The sequence below is a fragment of the Pteropus vampyrus genome, unplaced genomic scaffold (genome assembly GCF_000151845.1).
Source record: "Pteropus vampyrus isolate Shadow unplaced genomic scaffold, Pvam_2.0 Scaffold186, whole genome shotgun sequence".
NCBI classification, from domain to species: domain Eukaryota; kingdom Metazoa; phylum Chordata; class Mammalia; order Chiroptera; family Pteropodidae; genus Pteropus; species Pteropus vampyrus.
This window is the reverse complement of record NW_011888967.1, coordinates 211,675-233,051: the sequence shown is the minus strand read 5'-3', so window position 1 is coordinate 233,051 and position 21,377 is coordinate 211,675. Positions and strand designations below refer to the sequence as shown.

Here is a 21,377-nt window from a genome sequence, read left to right as displayed (position 1 = left end):
TATAGTATTACTTTACAATTGTTGTAAAAATGTTCATTGACTTAAACTTTACAATATCCTTGATCACATTTTGTTCATTATTCTCCACTGAATCCAGCGGAACCAATGACATGATTCGTGGAGCTGCGGGGGAAAGAACAGTCTTGTTCACATTGATGTAGATCCAGATTCAGCACAGAATAATCATATTTATTCAATCCTAAGACTTTTATTTTTTATTTTTTTTAGGCAAGGCGACCCTTGCTTGACCTCACAGATTGCAAGACCTTGTCAGCTTACAATCCTTTATTTTTTATTTTTTACATCTACAGCACCTGGTCTTCCTAGGTGGTCTCCCATCCAAGTTCTAACCAGGCCTGACCCTGCTTAGCTTCTGAGATCAGATGGGATTGGGCTTGTTCAGGGTGGCATGGCCATAGAGACTTTTCTTTTTTAACATATTAATATTTCTGAAATTAGCTAATAAATTATGTCAAATAATTTCCTTTTTTTCCAAAAGCCTCTTTTTAAATATATAAAACACCAAGCAATTAATATTTTTTTAGTATCAAGGAACTATAGCTCGTAGCTATTGGTTTCTATGATTATGAGTTAAATAATCATGTCACAGAAGATACTAGTGAGAGGTAGAGATGTAGAGATAAGATAAATTGCATCTTTTAGCCAGCCACACCTAAGGTGCCCTTCTGAATAATCCCTATATTGCTCCATACCCTAAGTTGCTGTGGTTTTTGCCTCATGTGCCTACTTCCTTGGATAGATGAATAGATGAGACTTGATGACTGAAAAAAAGCAGCTAAATCTAGGCCAGTCATCAGTCACTATGGTGACTGGGCATGATGATGTGCACCCAAATTCTTTACACTGGAAAGTGACCAACTAAACCAATCATATTTTCTCTTTTTTTTTTTCCCCAATTGAAGGGAGAGCTCTGTGAAAACACTCAGTATGTAGTAAAAACGAAGGCAATAAACAAGAGACATGATGTAAAGAGGAGAGTAGAGAGAAAAATGAGACAGATAAGGTAAAACAGAGCCAGAAAGAATCTGAGCCTGCCAGTTAGAACAACAGGAGCCTGCTTCTGAGGAGGCACTGCTAATACGAATGCTGGGTCATTAGTCTGCTGTTGGACTACCAGGGTGACATGTGTCCTGAATGACATTCCAATTCTCTATGATTCCTAACTAGGTGATTGTGCAAATATTCTGAACAATGCTCCTGTTTCTCATGAAGCCCTATGAAAAAAATTCTTTCTTCACTTTACTCTTTATCCCTAAGCTAAGGTCCTACTACCTGAGATGTCTAGCTATAATTCTAGAGGAAGAAAAGTTTTGACTAAATAGTATTATTAACATACATAACTCAATTGAGTTAAGGTGGGAAATATCTATTTGTGCTCTAGAATTCTTATTCTATCTTAGGGTTTTATTATTGTGACATTTTCTGGCCAGAGCCCACAACAAACAACTGGCCTGACTCTATCAACACGCTTATCTATATCTTTGTTGCCTGTAATTGACAATCAAGATTATAAAGTTTTGATTTTCCCTCAGGCTACTTAACCAGATGCCACTGTCTGAGCATTTCAGGTTGAGTTACTAAACACAGGAAAGTAGCAGGTAAGTGTCTACATTTTAAAGAGAGTTGCTGCATTAGTCTGAGTTCTGCAAGAAAAAAAATCCACCTTAGAAATTTGGAATAGAAAGATATTTCAGAGTTTTCACAATTATCGGAATGGCTGGGAGAATAATATTAAAGAAGGTCACTATTGGCTTTCAGTAAATTTGGAAGGGCAAGGATTGCAAGAAAAATGCCACCAAGGACTCCATCTGCCTACAGCATCAAATGGAGGAGGAGGGTGCCTGAAGGTGCTGGAAAACCTCTGTCTGCTACCTGCCAAGATCCATGCGCCTGCCCACAGCTCTCACCAGAGAATAACAGTTATCTTTCTCTTCAGTTTTCCTAATCTCCTATGAGACTCTGTGATTGGCAAAGTCAAACCTACACTGTGCTGGCAAAGGAGTCTGGGACATACAGTTCCCAGATTTCTTCCTTAAATCCTAAGGACAAATGTAAAGGGAGATGGGAAGATACTGAATTAACAACAACCAATTCTGAACTACAGTTAAGGAGCCTCCAGACTTCAGAGCTTAATAAGCCATGCAGGGCTTCTCAGAGGTAGATAAGATGTTCTTGAGATCAGCACATCATCAGTAGTCTTGAGCCTTTAGAAAAGCTAATTACAGGCTTAGAGGGAAAATGATTTCTCTCTTTCCTTTCTAGTAGAGGAGAAAGGCAAGTGTTTCTTCCCCTCTTGTTCCCCTCAACCATGTTCAGCTGAAGAGGTACTTGCAGAGGTGGAGGTAACTGCATAAACATCTCGCACTCTTGTTCAATGCTTACCGAGCACTCAGCTTATGCTGGGTATGCCTTTTGAACTAAAGAAGTGAAGTTAGAAAATTTATTTTTAAAAATAAGTTTCACCTTCCTCCTCAACCCTGGACTTTGGGGGAAGGGGCATGATCCAGCTTTCCCGCTAGAATTCTAAAGGCAGAATTATGGCTGGAACAGTAAGCAACAGAAGAGAGACTAAGGAAACCAGTAATAATAAAAACTGTACACCCACCCTTCATGTGGCAAAGATGAGTAAATTTCTCATGAGTTCCAATGGGGGTCACAGAAGTTAGCCAGGCTGTGAGCTATCATGAAAGGATTTTGCATTGGGGAGTAGCCTGTAGACACGGGAATAATAGTAGTAGTAGTACAAAATAATGGATAGACTCCTGGGAATAGAAGCTGAGTTCCAATATGTCAGGCATAGGATGTATTGAACACATCAGGAATATGTGACCCATGAGAAAATCACAGGTGATCATTTAAAATTGCTCCACACAGAGAGGAGAGGTGGTCAAATGATACATCATTTTGGTCTTTTCCTCCCATCCCTTCCTGTTAGCCTCAATATATCAAAGAAAGAAGAGAAAAGCAGAAGGAAGAGGGAGAGGCAGATTGAGGAAGAGAAATATTGTTAAATAGAGACCTTAACCCTTCCCCATTATGAATCTCTTAGCCACATGTCAGACTTAGGCTGGGGAGTGGTGGTGGTGAAGCAGCTGATGTGAATGTAAAATTCAAACTTAAATTTTAAAATACTTGGTCTTTTATATGTAAACCTCATCTAAATTATAAAAATGAGAATATTCCCATAACTGAAAGGAATCGAAACAGTGGGATACACTCAAAAAGTAATTAAAGAGAGAGTGGGGGATAACTGAGAGAGCATATCTGAAGGCAGTATTTAAAGGAGAATAAAACCAGTTCTTGTTTACTCCCTACTGTGTTCCATGCCTTCAATATTCCCTTTATGTCCACACTGCAAAAATATCTACTCTCCTTCTTTTGAACCTTTCTCTTACTTCCTTCTTCATAACTCCTTATTTATATATTTGTCGACATTTATTGAAGTAAATTTTACATATAATGATTTCCCTCTTTCAGGTGAATTTTGGCAATTGTATACAATCATGTAACCATCACCATAATCAAGCTATAGAACATTTCCAATGTCCTAAAAATGTTCCTTGTGCCTCTTTGCTGTTTGTCGCCTCACCCGATTGCATTTCCACATAATCTCATTTGCTTCTTGTCATCTTTTCTTAGGTCATACACATGGAATTATAAAGTATGTAGTATTTTATATTTGACTTCTTTCACTTAGCAAAATATTTTTCAGATTTATCTATGTTGTTGCATGTTATGGTACCCTATATATTTTTATTGTTGAATGTAAATATATCACAATTTGTTTATCCATTCCCCAATTAATGAACATTTGAGTTCTTTCCATGGTTGTATTATTAAAAATAAAACTGGTATGAACATTCATGTATACACTTTACTTGGACATACGCTTTCTTTTCTCTTGGGTAAGATTTCTGGATCACATTTCTAGTGTATGTTCTTATTTTTGTGTTTAGAATTAACTCTAATACCTACCACTACTGTTTTCACTCCCTTATTGTAGAAATCATCTACTTCTGGAAACAAATAGCTATACAAAATTATCCCACTAACCTGTCTTGAAGTGATATTTTGTATGTTCCTGTTTTTCCAAACCTTTTAAAGGATTATAATTACTTAAGCTGTAGAGTGGCTCTTTACTGCTGTGATTTCAGTATCACATTTATTCTGATGAAGTCTTTTTAGAATTTATTATTGATTCTAAAAATTTGTAATTTATTATAAATTCTATTTAGAAATTATTGATTAAATGACTTCAGCATACAATGTTATATATTTGTTTTTAGTGATTGATCTACATTCACTCAATTTGTTAAAAATGTATGATAGGAACAGGACATCATAAGATGTCCTGAAATTTGTGGGATTCGGGAAGGCTATCAAAAACTTGTGGGATTCAGGAAGGCTATCAAAGGTTAGGACTGGGCATTATAACTTTGCTATAGTATGCTCAGGCCAGTGCAGTACACCCAGACTGAAAAGGGGATATTCCTAACCTCCTTTGAAGAAAAATGTTTTCAATTGCTCATATCATTTTTCAGTACATCTACATATATCATCTTAAATCTTCTTAACAAACCTGCAAGATATAGATAGCTAATCCATTTTAAATAGGCAAAAATATGAAATAGCTAGAATCAAGAATTATACAGCTCCCCCTCTTGCCTGATTTCTGCATCTATTGAGAATGACAAATGTTCAAACAGGCAAATAGAAATCCAAGTCGCACCTTTATTACCGACTATGGCTAATCTGAACACATGGCTTAAGGATTGTTATCTATATGGATTTGCTAATAGTACATGCCTAAAATAGATATATCTACTCTCAAAAAACATAGTCTTTTTCTTGTAAGGGTGGAGATTTTACTGCTGGGCTTACCAAAAGGTTTAGAGCAGGTCAAAGCTCAGGTTTTCTGAGCTCCCAAAGAGAAAGCAGCAGGAAATCCTCTAAGCTACACCAGTCAGATCATTTTCCCCTGAAGAAGTACAAGTAATTAGGCAGAGAACAACAAAAAGAGTTAGTTTCTAAACAAAAACATGAAGTCAGAGGAAAGTGGGTCCCGCATCCCAAATTTTCCCAGCTTTATATTCTTTTTATTTTTAAGTCAATGGTTAATCAAAAGTTTTACCATCACCATTTGGGGAGAAAGTCAGCAGTTTTTGGCACAGTCTTGTGACTGTTTCATCAGATATTTCTTATAATAGCCACCACTGTTTCTGTGTGTATATTCTTGGGCTCACTATTGAATAAGTTTGATTTTGCTGCTAGAAGTCTTGAATATAGGTCAAAAGAGCACTTTTATTAAATTAACTAGAAGGCCCCTATACCCTAGGCTGAACTTTCATTCCCTAATCTATTTCCCATCTCAAATTAAGTCTATCTATGCTGTTCAAAATGTTTTGAGAGGTCCATTTATTTATTATTTTACCAAATATGAGCTGAAATCCCATGGCAGGCACTGTTATAAGGCATCGAAGAGTAAATAAAACACCATCTCTGCTTTCATAAAATGTATATGTATAGCTATAAAGACATAAATGTATAATATGTCAGGTTATGATTAGCGGAACAAAAAAGGAGGCAAGAGATAAGGTACGAGTGAGAGTTACTTAAGAGAAGGTGTTCAGGGAAGACCTCTTTGAGGAAGTAACATTTGAGTAGAAATGTTACTTGAAGAATGAAACTTGAAGAAAGGAAGTGAGAGTACCTTGTGGGGGTCTGGAAACAGAAAGCACAAAGTACCAGAGTGAATGGCTGGAGTGGAGTAACAAGGAGATGAGACCGAAGAGGTAGAGAGATGGCAGATCACACAGAGCCTTGAGGCCACAGTCAGGACTTTGGCTGTTACTGTGAAGGTAAAATGGGAAGCAACTGGAAGGTTTGAGCATATAAATGGCATAGTAAGACTTACATTTTAAATGAATCATACTGGATTTAGTATGGAAAATAGAATATAATGAGGCAAGTATAGGAACAGTCAGAAGCTATGAGATTTGGTGGCTTGGATCGAAGTCATAATAAAGGTGTTATAAAGTAGTGAAATTTCTGACATTTTGAAGATAAGTAAACAAAATATTCTAAAGATTGCAATGGCAGATGAAAAAAAGACAAATTTAAAAGTTTTGGCCTAAGCAATAGGGAAAATTGAGCTTCCATTACTATGATGGGCTTACTGCAAGAACAGATTGGGTGAGGGAGATAGTGGAGTGGAAATCAGAAACTCATTTTCAGATATGTAGTATCTGATATACCTATTAGATATCCAAGTAAATATTTTGAGTAGATAGAAGTTGGATATATAAGACTGGAGTTCATAGGAGAAATAATCGGACTCACCAAAGAGAAGACATTGAAAAGTATGAGCCTACATGATATATAAGCAATGAATGAAGACAAAGAAAATAATAAGACCAATCAAAAAGCTCTGGGACACTATCATTAAGAGGATAAATTGAAAAAGGAGAATCCAGCCACGAAGATCGAGAAGGAATACCTCAATTCCATATCTGGTTCATAGCTCATGTTTCCCAGCCCAAAAAACCAGCTAAGGCTTTATGGAGCTAAAAAATCACACTGAGAGACAGAGGAGTTTGACATATTCAAATAAAAATTTCAGAGAGAGTTGAGGAATGTTGCTCAAGTATGTATAAATGACAGACTACCTAATTTATTGACCCATAGTTAGCACTGAAAATCCAGAGGATTTGGAGGCAAAGTCTTCACCAGTAAACTCATTGCAAGATTAAGAGGAGGCCAGTGCACATACTCTCTGAAACAAACAAATCTCAAAGAAGATAAGGTAGAAGCAGCCACTTTCTTACAAAACTCATAAAGTAGAAAAAATGTTGTCATTCTCCAATGAAGTGGTTGCAAATCAATGGGGGTGATTTGACTGCTCAAAAATATTCACAATGTTTGGAAATATTTTTGGTTATTACAGTTGGGTGGAGGTGCTACTGGCAGTTAGAAGCCAGGGTTGCTGCTAAACATCCAATAAAGCAGAGTAGCCCCTTCCCCCGACAACAAATGTTGTCTGGCCCAAAATGTCAGTAGTACCAATGCTAAGAACCTTTGCCTTAATGAGAATATTTAGGGAGAATTATGTAGAGCTGTTTTGCAAAGTTCTATTTTTAACTTACAGGCATGTATTACGTTGAGATTTCCATTTGTGTTCCCATTCAGCACTGTTTTCATTTTTTTATTGTGGTAAAATATATATAACATGAAATTTACCACTTTAATCATGTGTATAGTTCAGCGGTATTAGGTACATTCACATTGCTATTATATGATTCCACTTATATGAGATTCCCAGAGTAGTCAAATTCAGTCACCACTGTTTTGAATATCCATTTATTTCAGGAAATACTAGAGGAGTCATTTCATGTTGAGAAGCTATAATAAAAGGACTTAGTTACAACACTTACGGAGAGTTCAAAACACAGAGGAAAAATGGAACTAACCCATTTAATAAGAACTATAGCAAGAAACTGTGAAATTTAGGGCTGGGCCAACAAAAGGGGAGAGGAAACTAGGAGCTTCGAGGGAAGGGTCTCGTGAAGGTGGCACTCAGACCTCTCACGAGGGGGTGCCATCTAGCCACTGCTTATGCTTCGTGAGGACTCAGATATTAAAGGTGCTACAAGAAACCAGAGGCTGAAGCAAGTGCTACTGTTCTAGCAACTCTCACAAATATGGAAAAATCCAGAAAGCAGGATTGGCAATAATTTTTCATCCTCCTTACATCCCTGCCTAATCATTTCTTCTAGTGCCTCCTACTGGCAAGATCTAAGAAAGAAGGTGCTTTTCTGAGAAAGCAATTTGTAGCATCCCAAATGCAGCATCACAGAGATTATTGAAAAATGGGTGTGGAGCTCAAGAATAAGAGTTATAGAACAGCACGGTATGTGTAAACCATTGTGTCATGAATTAACTAGTTCATAATATACATCCTGATGTGCATCCAACACATTTTTTAATCTATGAGTTTATCTACCCACTCTCTCAGACTGTACCCAGTTGTCTGTCACTACCAAGAATTGTTGAGAATGTTACTCTTGCATAGAACTAGCTACTAGTTCATAAGGGTCATAAATATTTATTTTACTGAGTAGTTCCAGATTAATCTTTAGATTGTTTAAACCTCTCTAAAATCACATCACCATTTCAGTTCATAAAGTTGAATCTTCACATTATGGAAGTATTTTGATGGTTTTATTTGATCTCTCAGCAGAATCTCTGAAAAAATTAGGAGAGCAATTATTTGATTCTACTGGGATGTAAAATTGATTCATCTCACAACCTTTTCTGTGTTTGAACTCCTTTCCTCCAATTCCCTCACTTTCTTCCTTATCTAGCAAATATTACATGTTCATCATTATAATCAATCAATTGGACAAACTCACCACACTATCCTTGAATTATATTTGTCTACCAGGTTAAGTACAACTTTAGTCTACTGTATATCTGCACCCAGAAAGCTGAACACAATGGAGAAAGAATATAACCATGCTTACTGGTCTTCCTTTAAATTTTAGCTAACGAGACATGCACAAAAAATTCACAGAACAAAATAAATTTTAAAATTGCTAATTATATACTAAATTGCACAATCTGCTTATTATTAAAGGCAAGCAGATTAAAATTAGAAGATATCATTGTTATACTGTCAAAAGGTGATAATGTTTGATGATATCAGGTATGGTAAACAAGCACGTTCTTACACTTTGACTCATTCACTTGGTAACTCTTATTTACTGAGTTTCCTTCAGATACCAAGGCACATTTCTAGGCAATGAGGAACCAGCAGGGACCAAGATAAAAGATGTCTCTGACTCAAGAAATTGACATTTTAGAAGGAAGAAGGGAAACAACACATAACAATATAATGTCAAATATTAATAAAAAGAAATAAATCAGAGTCAAAAGATAGGTAGTGATAGTTAGAGCAGTATTTTCTCATAAGATGGTCAGGACTTACCTTTGTGAAACAGAAGTGAGGGAGCAAGTCATATAAGAATATGAAGCAGAGTATCCCAGGCAGCTGGTATAGAAAGTGCAAATGACCTGTGGCAGAGGTATTTTTGGTCTATTTACAACAGTGTTATTGCAAAATAAATAATAGGAAGGGTAGTATTTGATAGGATGGAAGAAGTAGAAAAGTGCCAGGTCATGAAGGAAATGATAATAAACATGTTTAATTCAGATTCTTCTGATATTTACATCCTTACTCTTAGGAGTATACATTGGTGCAAGCTTCTTGAAGGGTCATTCGGTAACAGTTATTAAAATTAAAAGGGCACAGATTCTCTGATACAGCAGTGCCAGTTATAATTATCCATCCTCATAAATATTCTCACAAGTGTAAATGGTTTACAAACAACTATCTTTATTTCAGTGATATGAGCAAAAACAAACCAAACAAAAAAACTAGAAACAAACTAAATGTTTATTTGTAGTTAATTGACTATACAACTTATCATTTGAACTGGGGCAATTCTGAGACTGAATGGAAGAGCTATTAACAATAATGTGTGAATATCATGCATAAATCACAATTGTCCATGGGAAAAAGAAATGGTCCCTATCAGTGGGAAACTGGTTAAATGAACTATACTATTTCCAAACACTGGAGTCCCATACACCAGTAAGAGAGAAGATTGTGTAACTATCAACGATTTATCTATGTTCATAAAAACTGGTCATAAAGAATTTTGACTGAAAAAGAGACATACGGAGATATATGGAGAAGCAGATACACATGTGCAAATAGCCGTTTCAGAAAGGATATAAGCTTAGTAAGCACTGGGAAATGAGATATGAAGGAAGAAGGGGAGAATAATTTTAACTTTTTAAATATTATCCTAAAGTTTAGAAATTTTAACCATAAGCACACAAAATAAAAAACTAAAAAAAATTCTATTCTTGTATGTTCTGGTCTACATTAAAAAAATATCATTAAATGGCTCATAATATGTTTTTTTTTTTTTTTTTTTTTCCTTTTGTCATCTCATTATAGCTACTGGCTTCCTTTCCCCTCTGCCAAAAACGTGTTTTAATTTCACATTTTCTGCCTTGGGTCAATCAAATAACATTTAAAAAAAAATACAGTAGAAGCTCTTTTAACCAATAACAACTTAAGTGACTTGATTATCCAAGTTTTTCATTTTCTTAGTACAACTAGATCTTACTGCTAGCAGGCAAGTAAGAGAGTCACTAATGCACCCAAAACATTTCTGCTCTTACTAATTGAGGTGTATGCTTACCAAGCTTCAGTTTTGTTTGTAACCAACTTGTTTATTAAATCAGTGGCATTTGTCCTGTAATTAATGAAATATTATTTCAAAAAACACATGGTGTGTGTGTGTGTGTGTGTGTGTGTGTGTGTGTGTGTATCAATGCTACCTGCTTTGAGAAATATGGTATAAAAGAAAAGAAATATGCCAAATTAAGTAAGGGCAAGAAGTTTAAAATAAAACTTTGGGGGAGAATATAAAGAATTTTTAATTTTCTATCAGATTGCTTATATTTCTATCAGATTGCTAAAATATTCTATCGGAATATTTTAAATCTTCATTTTATTTGAAAGAAATCAAATCTGGAAATGATAAGCATTGCTTTTATAAGTGTGGTTTAGCTAAAAAAAAAAAAAGATTCAGTGAAAAAAGCCTTAGCTCCACTCAAAAGGTTGGCAAATAAATATACAATTCTATTTCTAATTAAGACACAGTGTTTGAAGTGGCTATGTACTTGTTTATGATTTTACTTTTCGGTTGACTTTTTCAATTAACATTCTCAACCCAAAGTTCCCCATTTATTATTTTTTTGCTCTTTATTTCTCCAACTCAGCTATTTCCTTTTCCATTACTGAAAAATTCCCTGAACTTTCACAATTGCCTCTAATGAAACATTTATCTGCTAATGACTTAGAAAAACAAACAACAATTTCCAGTCTTAATCTCTCTCTTAAGCTTCATAACTTCGTTTCTGCATGTCATAGCATTCACTCAAAGAGTGGTATGCATTCAGTCCTTCAAAAAATATTTACTGAATGCCCACCATATGTAGGGAAGTGAAGTTATTCAAAGAATTTGGTTTAGTAAAAAGACTAATTAATGAATAACAATTATAGTAAGATGTGTAAACTATGAGCTACTGGGCTGGAGGGCACACAGGAAGGGCCTTTCTAAGTGGAAGCATCTCAGACAGAACGTATGCACATCCATTGTTCAAGTTCTTTTCCTCCTCAGTTTATATGCAAGTGAAGGGTGCCACAGTCTACCAAGCTGCCCAAGGCAGAAAGTTAACACATCCAATCACAGATCATGCTCTATCGATTTTATCACTTATAGATTATTTGATCTCACTCACCCCAACTCAAAATCCTTACTTCTGATCCTCATCATTTCCCTTCCTGGATTAATAAAATAGGCTCTTCTACTGTCTTTAAATTGAGATTCTTTTTTTTTTTTTTCCTGCTTTACTGAGATACAATTGGCAAAAAAATTGTAAGATATTTTAAATGTACGATGTGATGATTTGATATAAGTATACATTATGAAAAGATTCCTCTCATTGAGTTAATGAACACATCCATTACCTCATATATTTACCTTTTTTAACTGAGAACATTTACATTGTATGCTCTTAGAAAATTTCAATTATACAATACAGTGTTATCAGCTATAGTCACCATGCTATACATTAGATCTTCAGACCTTATACATCTTATAGGTGAAAGTTTGTACCCTTTAACCAACCTCTATCTATCTTCCCCACCCCTCAGCTCCTCGTGACCATTTTCTACTCTTTGTTTCTATGAGTTTGATATGTTTTTATCAGATTCCACATGTGATGCCATACAGTATTTGTCTTTTTCTATCTGGTTTATTTCACTTAGCATAATGCCCTCCAGGTTCATTCATGTCACAAATAACAAGATTTTTTCTTTTTTTTTTTTTTTAAGGCTGAATAATTTTCAATTGCATATATATTTACACCAAATTTTCTTTATTCATTTATCCATTGGTGGACACTAAAGTTTTTTCCATACCTTGGCTATTGTCCATAATGCTGCAATGAACATGAGAGTACAGATATCTCTTCAGGATAATGGTTTCACTCCCTTTGGATATACACCCAGAAGTGGGATTGCTGGACCATAAGGTAGTTCTATTTTTAATTTCTTGAGATATTCCCATGTTGTTTTCTATAGTGGCTGTACCATGTACCATTTTACATTCCTACTAACAGTGTCCAAAAATTAGTTCTTTTTTTCCACATCCTTGCCAGCATTTATCACTTGTCTTTTTGATAACAGACATCCTAACAGGTATAAGGTGATATCTCATGATGGTTTTAATTTGCATTTTTTGATGATTAGTGATGATAAGCATCTTTTTACATACCTCTTAGCCATTTGTGTGTATTCTTTGGAAAAATGTCTTTTCTCCAATTTTTAATTAGGTCATTTAGGTTTTTGTTTGTTTGTTTGCTTGTTTGCTATTGAGTTATATGAGTTCTTTATATTTTGGATATTAACTCCTTATCTGGTATGTGGTTTGCAAATATTTTCCCTCATTCCATAGGTTATCTTTTCATTTTGTTGATAGTTTCCTTTGCTGTGCAGAGCTTTTTAGTTTGATATAGTGCCATTTGATTATTTTTTATTTTTTTGCCATCACTTTTTATGTCAGAGCCAAAAGACAAAAACGAAAACTTTAAACATTGCCAAGACTGATGTCGAGCAACTTACGCCTGTGTTTTCATGTTTTCTTCTAGCAGATTTTGGTTTTAGGTCTTATGTTCAAGTCTTTATTTCAAGCTGATATTTTTGTATGGTATAACATAGGGGTCCAGTTTTATCCTTTTGCATGTGTCTATCCAGTTTACTGAACATCATTTAATGATGAGAGTATCCTTTTCGCACAATATATTCCTGCCACCTTTGCTGAGATTTTATTGACCATATATGCTTAAGTTTATTTCTGGACACTCTATTTTGTTCCATTGATGTACGTATCTGTTTTTCTTTTCTTGCCAAACCATACTTTTTTAATCTATAGTTTCGTAATATAGTTTGAAATCGGAAAGCATGATGCCCCCGGCTTTGTTCTTTCTCAAGATTGCTTTGACTATTCAGAGTCTTTTATGGTTCCATATACATTTTAAAAATGCTTTTTCAATTTCTGTGAAAAAAAATACCATTCGAATTTTGATAAGGGTTACATTAAATCTGTAGATCACTTTGGGTAGTCTGAAAATTTATAAAATATTAATTTTTCTGAGTTTCTTTTGATACTTCTCCATTCTGGCACCAGGATTGCCTTGCCAAAAGGTAATTCTGGACATGACTCCTTCTCTTTCTGTGACTCCCCATTGCCTGCAGCAAAAATCTACCTCATTTCTGATCATACTTCTACCTGTACCTTTTCTTTCTTATGATTATATTATAGTCTGATTGAGAATTAAACTTTAGAACACTCATAAAGTAAGCATGTTCTTTAAAGAATGTTCCAAGTAGTTTTTTTCATAACGTCTGTCTCTCAACAAATAGCACTACAGTTTCAATTTCCTCTGGATCCAATTGCAATGGATACACTGCAATTATAGAATTAGAAGCATGGCATGACTTCTTAGTTATGTAATTGACTGATTATGTGGTCCATTTAAAGCTATCATCAACTTAGACTTGAGTCTTTGTTTCACATGGCTTCCTTCCCTGAAAACAGGATATCAGCTCCTGGAGCACAGATATTTGCAGAGAGTTCAGGGCTTCTCTTAGATATACCCCTCATAGTAAAATAGTTAATATTATGCTCCAATAACTGGCACAAACAATTATAAAGTTCGACTTTAATGTTGCTCTTAAAAAATTATAAGGTTCATACAACCTCCATTTATTTATTCATCTTATACATCTTCAATTCCTACCATATAAAGGGTATTACTCTGAGTGGCAAAATTCAAAGATGAATAAACTTTAAACCCCACCCTAAATGAGAAGTGGAGGAATTATAAAGATAACTACTGTTTACTATTTTCCAATGATAAAGAGGATGAATTATCATTTCTCATGTTAACATTTCTAACCTGAGAGAAATATAGCAGGTGAAAAGAAATTATTTTTTTCATTTCTTCAATTAAAAAAGTCATTGAGTTTGTATTTTATACCAGGTACTTTGGAAGAACTATGAGGAAAGGGGTGAGCAAAATGCAAAAATAATACCCTGGTTTTTGCCTTCAAAGAACTAGCAGTCTAATGATGATGATGTTTTTGGAACGGTCACTTAATTTTGTGATAAACTGTAACTATGTTAAATATTTTAATGTGAAAACTCATAATGCTGTAGGAACACTTAACAATGATATTTGATTTCATTAGGACTGGCCAAGGAAGGAATCCTTGAGGAAATGATGATAAAGCTTAGATCCAAAGAATGGTTAGGAGTTTACTAGACAGACAGAAGCGGGGCGAATGTGCTCCTGGCAGAGGAATGGCTGGTACAAGAGCCCTGAGTAGAGAAGCAACACAAAAACTCTAAGGTCCTTATTGGCCAAGCTAGTCAGAGTAGAGAAGACAAGTAAAATGTATGGATAAAGCAAGTTTTAAGGAACTGCCGAAGGGTTTTAAACAGGAATAGAAGTAGCATGGGTAGGGTGTCTGAACAGAACAAAATAGAGGAAAGACTACTATAAACAGGTATGTTGTGTAAAGATAACTGGCTACTGTGTGGAGTAATGATTTGACAATACAACAGTGACTGAGGGGAGATCTTTAGGAGGCTTTTACAAGGGTCCAGATATGAGGTGATAATAGAATGGTACAGTGAAAATAAAGAGAAGTTGACATTATGAAGATAATTAGCATGTAAAACTGTTAAATCTTGTTGATGGATTAGTTATAGAATAGCAAAGGAAAAGCAAATGTCTGATTAGGTAATGTGGATGAATAGTATTACCATTCTCTGAGACAAAGAACAGTATTTGTAAAAAATCTACTTAATTATCTGCCTGCCAGACTCCTTCCCCACCTCCCACCCCCACTTCTTTTTATGCTTTATGACAAATAGGGTCAAACCTGGATTTGCAAATATTAAACTCAATATTAACTTAATTTTAATTTATTTTTTCTTGTAAGAAATTAAATTGATCAACTCTAGAATGTCAGAAAGCACTTACTACAACACATTTGCATAAAAGGGTAACAGGTAAGGAGTCCGTCATCAGCTGGTGTTTTAGCAAGCCCACAATCTCATCAACAGTTCAACGGCTTGATATAATCCAAATGTAAAATATTCAGAGATGCCAGAGCACTGACTGACTGACTGTTAAACATAGGTTTCTTAAATAGGACTGACAACTTAGAGACAAACTTAAGTCTTGAATTTTGTAAGCCAGGAGTTAAAAGAAAACTGAGTTGAATTAATTAACATTTCAACTCTTATTAAGGCAGTTCAAACCTCTCAAATGATGCTGGTTTTAGGAGATATTTTTTGCTTCTAGGGAACCCGTATTTGTGTTAGGCAAAAAATGAGTTACCATGAATGATCTCTATTTTGATATTTTTGAAACTCTATAATCGTATAACGAATGATAAAGCTGTAAAAACTTTTTTTAAATTGAAAAACAACTGAAATTTTGATTCAAATCATTATTTCTATATTAAAGAGGAAGACTACAATAATTACCAGAGACTACTTCCTGATTTTGGAAGAAGATTGGATAATATGAATAAAAATTAAGGAAAAGAATTGGATGATGATGATGATTATATTTGATGTTGATAACAACAATAAACAATAATAGGGAGCTTAATAAATTCCAGAATACTGTACATGGATTGGCTCATTAATCTTCCTAAGAATCTTTAGGGGCAGGTACTATTATTCCCATTTTACAGGAAACTGAGGCACAGAGACGTTAAGCAGTTTGCTATAGGCGAGGCAGCTAGTGTAGTTGAATATGGTCTTAAAACTAAGTAGTCTAACTTCAGAATCTGTGATTTGAACCCCTGTAATCTCTCTTAATTGTAACTTTATTTCAGAATTACTAAACTCCTCCAGTGTTATTATGTGTTAGAAGTTTTAAATGGAAATGAGGAGAGGTACAAAACATTTCTTCCTCTGATGTATCCTACTGTGAAAACCCTAAAGAAAGTAAACAAGAAACACTATATTAATGCTAGCTTGAGGTTGATTTCCCTCCACTAGTAAACAGCTCCTCTATAATTCACTGGTAGACAGGGATTCTAGTGGAATTCAGAACAGACATATTTAAATGCAATAACTGAAAATTTAGAATTTGACTTTTTATCTCTATGGTACACTGAGCACTGTGACCTGAAACACAAAAGCGTGCTGAGAGGAAGAATTTACAAATGACTTTTCTTCTGGGGGAAAAAAAAGAAAGAAAAAATGCAAATTGTTGTGGGATCCTAAAGGTAACATAATTCCCAAAGGTGGCTTTGGGCTATTCTTCACACTGCTCACCTGAGCTCATTAATTAGCATTTCAGTATTTTCTTTTATTGCTCCTAGGGAAATGAGGATGTGATGTGGTGTACTGGGAGCAGCCTTGCTTCTAGCCTAAGTCAACTAACTCAGTTCCACCGAGGAGCAGCTACATAACTTGAACAAGTTATGGTAACTTCTTATTCTTTGCTAGTCCCATGTGCAAAAGGGAGATTTTAATTGTGACTACAACATCCAAGCATTGTTCTGAAGATTAAATTATGCATATTTAATTTTTAAATATATATTTAAATTACTATATATTAGATTATTATATTTAAATCAATATTTTGTATATCTCAAGCTCTTAAAGAGAAACTGACATGTCATACATGTTCAATAGATGTTCACAATCACTATTATTAACTGATCTTTAGGTAATTGATTGTTAGTATCCGCAAATAAGAACTCTTGACTATTGGAGAGAATGAAAATGTGTCTTTTAGATTTCCAGATTTTTAAAGATAGCATTTTGATATAATAAAAGCAGTTGAGAGTGATTTAAATTTAACTATTTTATTTTTTAATTAAAAATCGCTCAAGGGTTATATTGACTGCAAACAGGGTAAAGACAGACCGCTTTCCAGACAGCAGCCTGGAGGCTATTGCTGAGTGGGTGTTCATGATCACAGGCTGTGCACTAACTCTCTGACTGCTTTATGTCAAAGCAAAAGAATAATTGACATGCTAGTAAACACAGGCTGAAAAATAACCTTGATTTTTACTTTGTCCCTGACTCAGCAGGATAGTTGATTCAGTTATCCTTTACTTGGTTGAATAAAGACCATAAAATACTATTTTAAAACAAAACCAACAACATCCTCATGGGTATATGATGAGTAAATGTGTGCATTACTCTATTTGTGTTCTAATTTTATGTACTGATAGGAACAAATATGAATGCAACTCCTCAGAGGTTGTTTGCCTCCATTCTAAATAAAATGCTATATTTATATTTTTGGTAAAAAAGAACATAAGCTCAAAAGTCATTACTGTAATATACACTATTCTATCCAAACCAAGATACCAAAATTCTATGGCTTGATATTTTAGTATTAAAATAGATGGTTTTTGTTTGTGTACATAATTTAATGATTTAATTATTTGTCTTTTTCCTTCTATCACCGAAGCCTAGTATTTCATGCCACAATTCTCATTTCTATACTATGGAACAGAATCCTTAGAGGTAACATTATACTATAAGATTTTTGTAGAGTGAGATTTACAAGGCCAAAAATTCATGGTATAAATGATTTTCCTTGCAAATAGCACATAGCCAACCAAATTTGGCATATATTTTTATATTCTCTGATCTCTTTGTCAACATCTTATATCTTTGTGGTCACTGGATGCTGATGCTAATGTCTGCAGTTGATAAATTTGTGTTTAGATTTCTTGCTTGGGCAGAACCTTTTTTGGCATATAAGATCTAAGCAGGAAGTCCATTTTACCAATCACAGATACTTTGGTAGTATTAAACAATGTTATCATCATCGCATATAATGCAAATTGGAAAACAATTTGATAATAATCATGCTCTTATATCAGTAAATTTGAGACTCAAAATAGTTTAATATTTTCAATTAAATATTTATCATGGTATCTATTACCAAGTTTACTATGGTAATTTTAAAATTTTTGCCTAAATAGCAAAAATAGAGCATTAAAATAATAAATTTATTATTTTTCATAGGTCTTAATAATCAAACTTTTAAGATAGCATTTGAGTAAATAGTTGTTAGGCATAAACTGATAGCATCCATGAAACGTCAGACATCATTTAGACCAAAAGAAGTACGTTTAAGAAGTAGAGGGCTCAGATGTCAATAGCAGACAAGTGTGAGACAACAGGCCCTACTAATAGTGAACTAGGGACTATGGAAAACAGGGCAACTTCTAATTAATTTTTGCCATACAGAAATGCATGCCCAGTGTAGCCAGCTCATCTAAATTTTGATAGAAACAAGGAATTTTAATTGTGTGTAATTTATTTACATTTTAAAAATTGGCAATCAGTTAAAAAATTAAACATGAGTTTTAAAAAAATGAATATATCTATGGACATGATCAAGTTTGTAGGTTGCCAGTCATTCATCCTTTTTAGAATTACATTATATAAAAGGTCACTGATGCCCAAAGAAATTCAGTAACTTGTCCAAAGTAATGTTATTACAACCTGATAACATAGGTTACCAAAAAATGGGCAAAGGATCTGAATAGCCATTTCTTCAAAGATGACAAACAGATGGCCAGTAGACGTATGAAAAGATGCTCAATATTATTAATCATCAAGGAAATGCAAATTAAAATCACAACGAGATATCACCTGACACCTGCCAGAATGGTTATCAGCAATAAATCAACGAACAAGTGCTGGTGAGGATGTGGAGAAAAGGGAACCCTCGTGTGGAACTATAAATTGGTGCAGCCACTATGAAAAACAGTATGGAGGTTACTCAAAAAATTAAAAATAGAACTATCATATTACCCAACATTCCATTTATCTGAAAAAATACAAAGCACTAATTCAAAAAGATTTATGTACCCCCCATGCATTACAGCATTATTTACATAGTCAAAATATGGAAGCCATTGAAGTGTCCATTGATAGACAAATGAATAAAGAAGATATGGTACATATATACAATGGAATATTACTGAGCCATACATGAGAATGAAATCTTGCCATCTGCAATAATGTGGATGGACCTAAAGGGTATTATGCTAAGTGAAATAAGTCAGACAGAGAAAAACAAATACCATATAAGTTCATATGTGGAACCTAAAAAACAAAATAAACAGAAACAAACTCATAGATACAGAAAACAAATTGATGGTCGCCAGATGAGAGGGGGTAGGAGATGGGTAAAAAAGGTGAAAGAGATTAAGAAGTAGAAATTGCCAGTTATAAAAATAATGTAAAGTACAGCATAGGGATATAGTCAATAATATTGTAATAATTATGCATGGCATCAGATGATAATAGATTTATCGGGTGATCACTTTGTAAGATATATAAATGTCCAATTACTATGTTGTACACCTAAAACTAATATAACATTGTATGTTAATGGTAATTAAAAAATAAGTTAAAAAATTTGTTTTATATTATTGTTCAACTTACTTCATCTAGTATTCAAAGATGGTCCTTCATTGTGTTCATGGACACATAAAATAAATTGCTGCTTTTCTTTGTTTGATGATAATTTAATGCAAAATGCATTTGTACTAACAGAGCATCTACCAATCCACCTGGCATATGGGAACAAACACCATTCTATAGCATCTGGAATATCAAGGTAAAGAGTCATCTTACTTCATGAAACTGTTATTTGGTGATTTGGATGAGAGAAAGCCTATGGAAATCTGCATGCCATTATACTTATGATTTATTTCAATTGATATGATCTACCCATCAAGAAAACTTTAATATTTTCAAACACAAAAACACATTAAGTACAGAATTGAACTGTTTTAAGTTACAATTCCAAAAACAGACAGCTAAGGTAAGATGTTAACAAAGTCTTTAAATTTCCTTTGGAATCAAGGGGAAACCACTATGGCATGTTTAGTTTTCTGCCACCATTGTTGTACCTCATTCTCCCAAAGGCCAAAGTGAAAATCAACAGCCTTGAGATAATTTTTTTTCAATATCTTACCAGGTATTTTGATAAAGAACACTTTTCTTATATGATCCCTATCATATATACATGATAGGAGATTTATATACCTGTTTTTGCATCTGTAAGAGATTAAGGGAATCACCTGTAAAATGAGAGTTGAGGTAAATAGTTGCATGGTTTCCATGGCATCTGACTGTTCTCTAATAATTTCATGTTTCACCCACAATAAATACTTTCTTTTTTTTTTTTTTTAACTTACCCTTATTTGCTTTCTGGCTTTATCTACAAGTCCATCTTTCTTTTTTGACAATAAGCTTCATTATGGTCAGTGACCATGTCCTAGGAATATTTATTTTGCCTTCTTAGGCATGTACATGGTAGTTGAATGCAGTTTGTCCTCAGTGGCTCAATGACCACATTAGATAAAGACACTCTAAAATATTAACTTTTAAGAATAATGAGTAAACTGGGGTTCAGGAAAAATTGTTTTAACCCTATAACCAAGATGTAAACCTGATTGATTTCTAAAATGAATAAAGGTAAAAACGTCATTTCCTTCAATGTTCTAGGTTTATGTACATGTTTAGAACTATTAATCTGCTCTTAGATTTCAATCTCTAGTTTGAAATAGGCTGGAGTGTCTCATACACTTGAACTTGAAACATAGTTATGTGTATTACTTTCCAAAGTCAAGGTAGAAAGATGCACCATCATTGTTAGAAATAAGTCAAGAAATTTTATATGACTTTGTAAATGGAATTAGTGGAGATTCAAGATAATTCCCATTATGTCTGAAGTAAATACTAGTATCCACAGAAATCTTTGGATGAGATTTTACTAAATTCAATAAAATAGAAATCTAACTTTACATATTATGAAAAAAAGTGTATTCAAATTTATTTGCAATACATTTTCAAGGAGAATGAAATATTTACATAGAGTTAATAGATCTTTGAATGACCTACAAATTCTATTTCCTGCTTTATATATTGGAAAAATTCTCTCACACATGAACAGAGACTTTTATTGTAAGAAGATTTTACCTGGACTATAATCTTTAGTAATAACAAGTTAAATTCTCATCATTAAGTAAATGTATAAATAAAATTTAGTAAAAGTAAAATGGAATAGTAAATGGCAAATACAGACCAACTTCTCTCATGTAACGTTTTGGTACACTTAGATATGGTAATGCTTTTCTTACAACTTGATACGTCCCT

The 21,377-nt window shown here is 34.0% G+C and overlaps 1 pseudogene; it reads right to left on the bottom strand.

The window, feature by feature from the left end:
* Nucleotides 1–302: 302 nt before the first annotated feature.
* On the bottom strand, nt 303–421 carry LOC111746410 (annotated as a pseudogene).
* Between the last annotated feature and the right edge of the window lie 20,956 nt (nt 422–21,377).